Genomic DNA, 9,454 nt, shown 5'->3' on the forward strand with positions numbered 1-9,454 from the left:
TACAAAATATGCACACCCGAGCCACTAGTGGTCGCCAAAGTGCCGGTGGGCAAATCGTCCTAAAAAGGGCCCACATGTGGGCCCTTGACTCTTAAGAGGTGGCAGCTTGTGCGGCACTCATCTTGGCGGATATCGGCGTTAAATCTTTCATTCCACCGTCGTGTATCACTAGGGGCCGTCCTCAGCTACAGAGATTCTTAGTCGACTAATACCATGGTCATAGGACTTTGTTGACTAAACAATTAGTTGATTTAATTGACCTCTTAGGACGGGGCTTGAGATAGGTCAATTGACAAAGCTGTAAAATTGTGTTTCCCACAGACAAGACCTCTTTAAATCTAGTGCTTACTAGAGATTCTTTTTTCAGGAAATTGTTCATCTAGGGGAAAAAAGCATACAAATCTAAACAAAACAGAGTCTTGCTCGGCTAAGACAGAACCAACCTACTTCTTCCTACCTGACTAGGAAGCGGTAGCCCTACATATTACACATCCATACCATACTCATAATAAACCGTAGAATCCTGCAGACAAGATCAAAAGGTGTGTAGCAACTACTGTACGTCTTGGCTAATCTATCACTAGTCACGACACGATATGTCTTTAAAAGAACACGCCAACATTTTGGTTAATTAGCTTATCGTCTTCTCCAGAGAGAGACAAGAAGATAGATACCAGTTTCCCCTCTGTGCGTTCAGTAGAAAGCTGCACGTTAGCCTAGCTTAGCACAATGAATGGAAGCGGACAGTGACAGGTAGCCTAGGCATTGTCCAGCTAACCGGCACTGTCCACTTCCATTCATTTGTGCTAAGCTAGGCTAACGTGCAGCCAGATAGCTTTCTACTGAACGCACAGAGAGGAAACTGGTATCTATCTTCTTGTCTCTTTCTGGAGAAGACGATATAATACGACCGTCAGTTGTGTGATAGTAAAGGGTTAACCTTCTGTCGTGTGGCAGTGAAAGGGTTAAGATAGCTTGAATGGTAAAGAAGGAAGACGCTACACTAAGTGTGCACTGAGCAGGAGGCAGGGATACTGGACTGAAAGGAGCACAGGTCTCCTCCGTGGGGGACATAAGGGAGATATGTACACAGTGGGAGACAGTCTATCAATAATGGAGGAGAGGAGGCAGTGGAATCCATCTAGGCTTCTTCACACAATGAGATCTCAGATTATTTAGTACGTGCTGCTTCATGGCTCCAGAACCATTAAAGAATTGGATAACATGCCACGCTCTGTTTTTTTTTTACGCCGACGGTTCACTTTATCACTTAAATTGACCATCAATTATACATCCAGATGTGTAAATTAATTATTTGCGGGGAGTCTTTCTTACAGTTGTTCGCTCCACGTCAAACGCACGCGTACTTAAGCGGTAGAACATAAGAAGGAGTGTGTGAGTGGAGGTAAATAACACAGTGTGGTCGCAGCAGGTAGATCCCTGCGGTAGTAATGTTATTTACTGCAACACACAGCCTGAGGAGTGTTCTAGACTATTGCCTTTATACAATATCCAATTTCATAGTGAATAAGCCGCTGACGTATTACTTGAAGAGTTACCTGTGCTTCTGTATGTGCTGTATGTCTGCCCCTAGTTGTGATGTTATCGGGAGACGGATGATCTGCATCATGGTCACTGAGCAGGTTGCCTCTTCATTCTGGTACATTGATGTTGCTTCGTATGAGCAAACCACCAAAACCACCAAAGCGTACGGCTCTGAATCTGAACGATGTCGTACGACACGTTCGTGTTTATCCCTCCGCTTCATTCGGTGGAGTTTGAGATAATGACAGTTCACTTTAGACACTTTAAACACTTTTTAACACTACACCATATTTGATCTGATTATTACTAAAAGATTTGCACTACGTCTCTACCTAATTATTTGCATTTTGTATTTTTAGCTTTGTATATTTTGTATAGTGTTTGGTCTTTTTTCTTTTACTGTATGAAGCACAATCTCAGGAGGCTCATACAGAACCAAGCATGTACATGTAATGTACATGTACCTTATACTGTATGTGAAAACAAAACTTGAACTTAAAATACGATAAAATACTAAACTAAACACGAATATTATTAATACTATACTAATACTACCCTAACTAATACTCAACACTTTGATAAACATTGTTACTCAGCTGATAAGAGTTGTACCCTTCCTGCTGACTTGTCGTACAAAACTTGTAAGTCGCTTTGGATGAAAGCGTCAGCTAAATGACTAAATGTAAATGTATGTAAATGAATAGGCGGAATGCACCGACTACGGCGCGGGAACTTCCTACCTCGCGAGGAAAGAATGCTGATGATAATCAGTAGAACGGGTATTTAAACATTCTCTTGAAATGCTTGTAATGGGGAACAAAACAAGACACTGGTGTTCATCTTGCTTGTTTTGGAAACGCTCTACAACAGAACATTATTACAGCTATACTTGTCATATTGTCTACAACTGAACATTATTACAGCTATACTTGTCATATTGTCTACAACTGAACATTATTACAGCTATACTTGTCATATTGTCTACAACTGAACATTATTACAGCTATACTTGTCATATTGTCTACAACTGAACATTGTTACAGCTATACTTGTCATATTGTCTACAACTGAACATTATTACAGCTATACTTGTCATATTGTCTACAACTGAACATTATTACAGCTATACGTGTCATATTGTCTACAACTGAACATTATTACAGCTATACGTGTCATATTGTCTACAACTGAACATTATTACAGCTATACTTGTCATATTGTCTACAACTGAACATTATTACAGCTATACTTGTCATAGTGTCTACAACTGAACATTATTACAGCTATACTTGTCATATTGTCTACAACTGAACATTATTACAGCTATACTTGTCATATTGTCTACAACTGAACATTATTACAGCTATACTTGTCATATTGTCTACAACTGAACATTATTACAGCTATACTTGTTATATTGTCTACAACTGAACATTGTTACAGCTATACTTGTTATATTGTCTACAACTGAACATTGTTACAGCTATACTTGTCATATTGTCTACAACTGAACATTGTTACAGCTATACTTGTCATATTGTCTACAACTGAACATTGTTACAGCTATACTTGTCATATTGTCTACAACTGAACATTGTTACAGCTATACTTGTCATATTGTCTACAACTGAACATTATTACATTATTACTGAACATTTATTTTTTAATTTATATATAATATTTATGATAATTATTATTATTAAATAGAATAATTTTCTATAGGAAAAGTATGTTTCTTTTTTTTATTTGATCAGCTGTGCCTGTGAGTCCGGCAATGTATGGGGCAGGGCACTGCAGATTTACCCTACTCGAGTCTGGCGGGTTGGTGTGTTTGTTGGTGTGTTTCTTTCCATTGGTTTCATTTGGTTAACATTATTGGGCGAACAAGACAACGAAAGAAAACTATAACATTTTAATGACCCTGCAGCTGTTCCAATGTAAATGTGCCTTTCTCCGTGCACTTTCGCCCGCTCTGAAGTCGGACTCGGAGTGCCCGGTCACGCGCGCTGTTCTCGCACGGACCTCGCGAGTGCCTGCATGCATGACTCGTGTGTTTGCGCTGTGAGGCGTATTCTTCGTATGGCTGCACGTACCGCACCGTGACGGCCGTACCGTAAATTCGCGGGACGAATACACGTACCGTTACACCCCTATCTACAACTGAACATTATTACAGCTATACTTGTCATATTGTCTACAACTGAACATTATTACAGCTATACTTGTCATATTGTCTACAACTGAACATTATTACAGCTATACTTGTCATATTGTCTACAACTGAACATTATTACAGCTATACTTGTCATATTGTCTACAACTGAACATTATTACAGCTATACTTGTCATATTGTCTACAACTGAACATTATTACAGCTATACTTGTCATATTGTCTACAACTGAACATTATTACAGCTATACTTGTCATATTGTCTACAACTGAACATTATTACAGCTAGACTTGTCATATTGTCTACAACTGAACATTATTACAGCTAGACTTGTCATATTGTCTACAACTGAACATTATTACAGCTATACTTGTCATATTGTCTACAACTGAACATTATTATAGCTAGACTTGTCATATTGTCTACAACTGAACATTATTACAGCTATACTTGTCATATTGTCTACAACTGAACATTGTTACAGCTATACTTATCATATTGTCTACAACTGAACATTATTACAGCTATACTTGTCATATTGTCTACAACTGAACATTATTATAGCTATACTTGTCATATTGTCTACAACTGAACATTATTACAGCTAGACTTGTCATATTGTCTACAACTGAACATTATTACAGCTAGACTTGTCATATTGTCTACAACTGAACATTATTATAGCTATACTTGTCATATTGTCGCAGGACATGTGGTCAGGTGATCACAATATGACAAATGTCAGTACATCATGTAATGGAGGCACAGCGTCATTTTCAACCTCATCTGTTGCTTTGTTGGTTTGATGTTTGAAGACATGGTTACGTTTCAAACAGTGTTAATTATGTTTAGGGCAAGAAATAAGATACTGGGGCGGCTGGGTAGCGCAGCGGACTAAGCTCTCGTCTACCACCGCAGAGACTCTGGGATCGAATCCAGCTGTCAGCGGTACCTCCGGCTTGGTCAGTCGTCCCTACACAGTACATTTACTGTGTACTAACACAATTGGCAGTGTTAGCGGGTGGGAAGCCGGTGGGGTATGTATCCTGGTCGTTGTAAACAGCGACTCCTACTGGTCGGTCGGGGCGCCTGTTCAGCAGGGAAAGGATCTGGGGGAGATAGTGTGATCCTTCCACGCGTTACACGCCCCTGGTGAGAGTCCTCGCTGTCTGGTGAAAAGAAGCGGCTGGCTGACTCCACATGTATCGGAGGAAGACATGTCGTAGTCTTCTCCCTCCCCAGACCGACAGTAGGGGGCAAAAGCGTGCAACGACCAGGAAGGGAATTGGCATAACGACTAAATTGGGACGGGAGAAAAATACGGAAAAAAGGGGGAGAAAAGGAGAAATAAAAAAAAGAAATAAGATACTGCCAGAAAAGTTACTAAATCTTTTTCATTTAGAAAGTGAGTTTAGTAGGAGGAAATAAAATTTTAAACAAACAAATCAGTTTGCACGTACCACACTTAAACAGATGTCCTTCAGTTATTGGTGTAAAGTTGTGGAATTCTCTCCATATCGAGCTTAAGGGATGTAATAGTGTTTGTCAATTCAAGAATAATTATAAAAAAATTATATTTTGTCAGTATGATATTCAAATGTGAATCTGAATAGTGAGATATTTCTTTTCTTCTATTATTATTATTATTATTATTATTATTATTATTATTATTATTATTATTATTATTATTATTATTATTATTATTATTATTATTATTATTATTATTATTATTATTATTATTATTATTATTATTATTTCTTTGTTTAATCTGTGGATTGTTTGTTTCTTTGTATATGGTATGAATTATTATTTTGTGTCAATTAGGTTGTATGCCGACCATCAAGTGATACTTGTTTAGTTTAGGAATAGGGGGCAGGTAACCATAAGATGTATTCTTCTTCTTGCTCCTTTTGCCCATGGTATAACTGTATTTATGATTTAGTATGAAAACGGTATGATTGTATTGCTTCCATGTGGCAAATAAAACTCTGAATCTGAATCTGATGTGTCCCCCTGACTTATACGGGAAAACGTAACTACACGTCCGTTTCGCCTCCCTATAGCAAATAACGCATGGCTCTCAGCCAATCATATCGCTCAATCAGAACCAACTGATGTGAGTTATAGAGGACAAACATTCTATTGTTGTACATCATGGCCACAACCAAGATGGGCAATGTATGTAGGCCACCAGACAAATGCTGCTATGTTTGTCTGTGGGTGTTTTTCTACTGTATCAGACACTTTAGCAAGTAACCAACTGTTCTCTGGGGGTTCTTTCTCTATTCTAAAATAACATTGGCTGGTAAAAGTGAAGTCTGTCCAGATGAATAACCATATAATTCCGTTTTAGGTTTTCAGAGGAACAATGTTTTCAAACAGTGTTGTGTTCTTTATAGTTACGGTAGTTAAATACGGCTTGAGTACTTTCTGGTGATTTGGATCGACTTTAAAACTGCAAATCCGTGGGCCGTCCAAAAGAAAACGGAGTTACAGTTATTATGGTTCTTCAGTAGCAAGGGTTCCAATTCCTGGAATCCTCCGAAAATGTAAGGGACGTTTCCCTGGTTTCAACCACAAGTGACTTGGCGTGTGAAACGAGAAAGAGAAACAACACTAATGTTCATCAGAGAGCCTTGCTAATGAGATGATTGACTGACCTTGTTAACCTTCAGACACCTGATCTCATTAACTTGATATACGGAGCCACCGCGGAGAGCCCTGAGCGACTTCCTAACGAACAGCGTCTGGGTCAACAAGTGGGCTGTTGACACCGAGCTGTCTGCCTCTAACATGTTTAGACAGAGAAGGTGCCTCATTTCCCTTCAATATCCATGTGAAAGCTATTTAGCCCTCGACCTGGGGGGGGGGGGGGTACACTTCCCCTGTGAAGACTTCCGCCGTGGCTATTGTGCTGCTTTACTTTGCTAAACTCAATATTTATTATTCTCGCCATGCATAACAAATGATTATTTTCCCGCAAATATACATCACGGAGGCTTTGGGGCCTTCCTTCATCTTTCATTCGGTTGTTACTGAAACGGCTGAAAGGATCGAGTGCTTTCTGTATGACATCATTCAAAAGACTAATCCAGGGCCGTGGGAGGAAGGGGTGTGGCCTGAGCGTCGGCTGCTGTGGAGAGGAAGAGGAGGAGGGGGCGTGGCCTGAACGTCGGCTGCTGTGGAAGGAGGGGGCGTGGCCTGAGCGTCGGCTGCTGCTGCTGCTGCGGAGGAGGGGGAGGTCAGGAGTGACTCACTGGAGCGGCGCTAGCGGTGAGTTAATTGATACAGGTGCAGTTGGCCTGTGTAATTAACCTCTGAGACTGGGACTGGAGCAAACACACACACACACACACACACACACACACACACACACACAGCGGTGAAGCTGGTGGGGGCAGTAGACAACCGATCTGGGCTTTGGGTTAACATTATTGTACATTGTATTGGACACACGTACCGAGTGGTTTCAAGTCTGCGTCTGTGAGCACTGTGTTTGTCTGAACCCCGGGAGGCAGCGCCCTCATTGCTACACAGACTATAGTGTAGACAGTAGACACTACAGTGTAGTCTGGGTGAACAGTGTGGGCAGTATCGACTTGTTGCTTCGTTGTAAGCCTTGAACTTCTCAGAACCTTTCTCGGTTCATTTGCAATGTTATTTGGCTGGACCGGCGGGGGGGGAGGGGCCTTACAACCGCCCACACATGTCTGCCACTGAGTGGTGTTACACGATTGGGCCGCTAGATCAGGTGACCAGTAGGGCTGTCTTAAATACTTCGAAGCTTCGAAGCTTCGTTCGATGGCACAAGCTTCGAACAAAAAAAAATAATCAAAGTAAAAAAAATAATAATAATAATTCTATTATTATTTTTTTTTGTCTCCAAAATCTTGCGCCTCCATTCCAATGAAACGAAAGTAAGTGGCGTCTCGACTCCACCTCTCTACAACAAGCGCGTGGAGATTATCTGTGTTGAAAACAACAAGGACATGTGCAGCAGACATGTCGACGAAGAAGCCAAGCAATACCGTTTGTTATTTAAGACTATGTCGGACAGATTTGTGTTCATTATGCTGCTTTTTTAAAGTGTCCCGACCCATATAAAAATATGTCTTAATAAAACGTGCTTAATTAAGTCGAATTCTGCCTTTGTCTCTATCAACTACATATAAATATTTATATAATTGTTTGCTTGATAGACGAAGGTTGCAACATAATTATGTAATGTCATGTCGTTGGCTGTGAGAGCAGCCAACGGCTGCACCCAGGCAGCGCAGCCAAGTGAAACCTTGTTGGCACAGTCACGAAAGGGGCTACTTAATTAATTAATCCAATCCACTTTATTTATAGAGCACATTTAAAAACAACAAAGTTTACCAAAGTGCTGTACAAGTCCCACAACATAAGATAACAAATTATAATAATAATAATATATTAAAAAAAGAAAAAAAAGATTTTTTTTAGAAGCTTCGAATTAAAATCGAAGCTCGGCCCCGAAGCTTCGATTGCCAAAAAAAGCTTTGAAGGTCAGCCCTAGTGACCAGTGACGTCACTGTAGTTAGCTTATTTTTTCACTGAAGTTACACGATTGGGCCGCTGGATCAGGTGACCAGTGACGTCAATGAAGTTACACGATTGGGCCGCTGGATCAGGTGACCAGTGACGTCACTGAAGTTATACAATTGGGCCGCTGGATCAGGTGACCAGTGACGTCACTGAAGTTATACAATTGGTTCGGCCGGCCAATGACATCGCCGGTAACGCGGAAGTGGGAGTTTCCCTATTGGTCGTTGCTCTTTCAAATTGACCGATAAAGTAATGATCCCTCTGACGCAACACTCAGTACAGAGTGAGTCTTAGGAGAACGAGAGACATCCGCAGATAGAAACAGATGAGATAGAGTTAACAGATCATTAGATAGACGTAGCTTATCTTACTTCAGTAGACTTTCACTGGGACCACTACAGAAAATTGCAGATGCATATTTAATATCCAGGAATTCACGTTATAGACACTCTTCTTTTTATTTTATTTATCCACTGTCTTTTACCTTGCATTGAAAAGTTTGTATAAATCGTGGTGTATTATGTCTACAAATCTACTACGGTTGAGGAGCCGGGAAAAACAAGCATCTCACGTTTTTCTGAATGTATGTACACTTAAAAAACGTGAATCTGAATCCGATCTAAACTACCACCGACTATCCCCGCAACAAATTGGCCACAAGTTTGAACACGGACCAACAACGCACAGCCCAGCCGTACACTCGGTTTTGACCCCGGCCTTGTTGATTCGAGGCAAAGGCAAACCCGACAGGATGCTTCTGCACATATTGCATTAGCGGGCCGGTCAGGAGGGGGGGGGGGGGAGGCCATGTAAGAGAAGCTCTCATTAGTTTGTATTCAAACTTGATACACAAAGCATGTCTGCTGTCTGCGGTGTTCATTATGCATGAGAGGTGGCAAGAGGGAGAAACACTTACGTAACGCGGTACCCTCCCCCACTCCCCGTCTTACTGCTAATGACTGCCGTCTTGGCACGCACGCACGCACCCACACACACACACACACAGAAGCACAATGTAAGAGACCATTCGACAAAGAGGACAAAAGGTCACGGCTCATCGTGACGACCATATATGGGGCAGTCCTGCGGTGTCTGAGAGGGGGGGGGGGGGGGGGGGGGGGGGGGCGTGGTTCACTACATGTCCCGTAGCCCATTATAATGACTAGCATCG

General features: G+C 41.1%; 1 protein-coding gene across 1 annotated transcript in view; it reads right to left on the bottom strand.

The window, feature by feature from the left end:
• Positions 1 to 9,454, bottom strand: part of ncam1b (neural cell adhesion molecule 1b) — a gene marked incomplete at both ends in the record, with an annotated part of 188,861 nt that overhangs the window by 41,158 nt on the left and 138,249 nt on the right. The window lies entirely within an intron of this gene.

This window comes from Notolepis coatsorum (assembly GCF_963971535.1).
Source record: "Notolepis coatsorum genome assembly, chromosome: 1".
NCBI classification, from domain to species: domain Eukaryota; kingdom Metazoa; phylum Chordata; class Actinopteri; order Aulopiformes; family Paralepididae; genus Notolepis; species Notolepis coatsorum.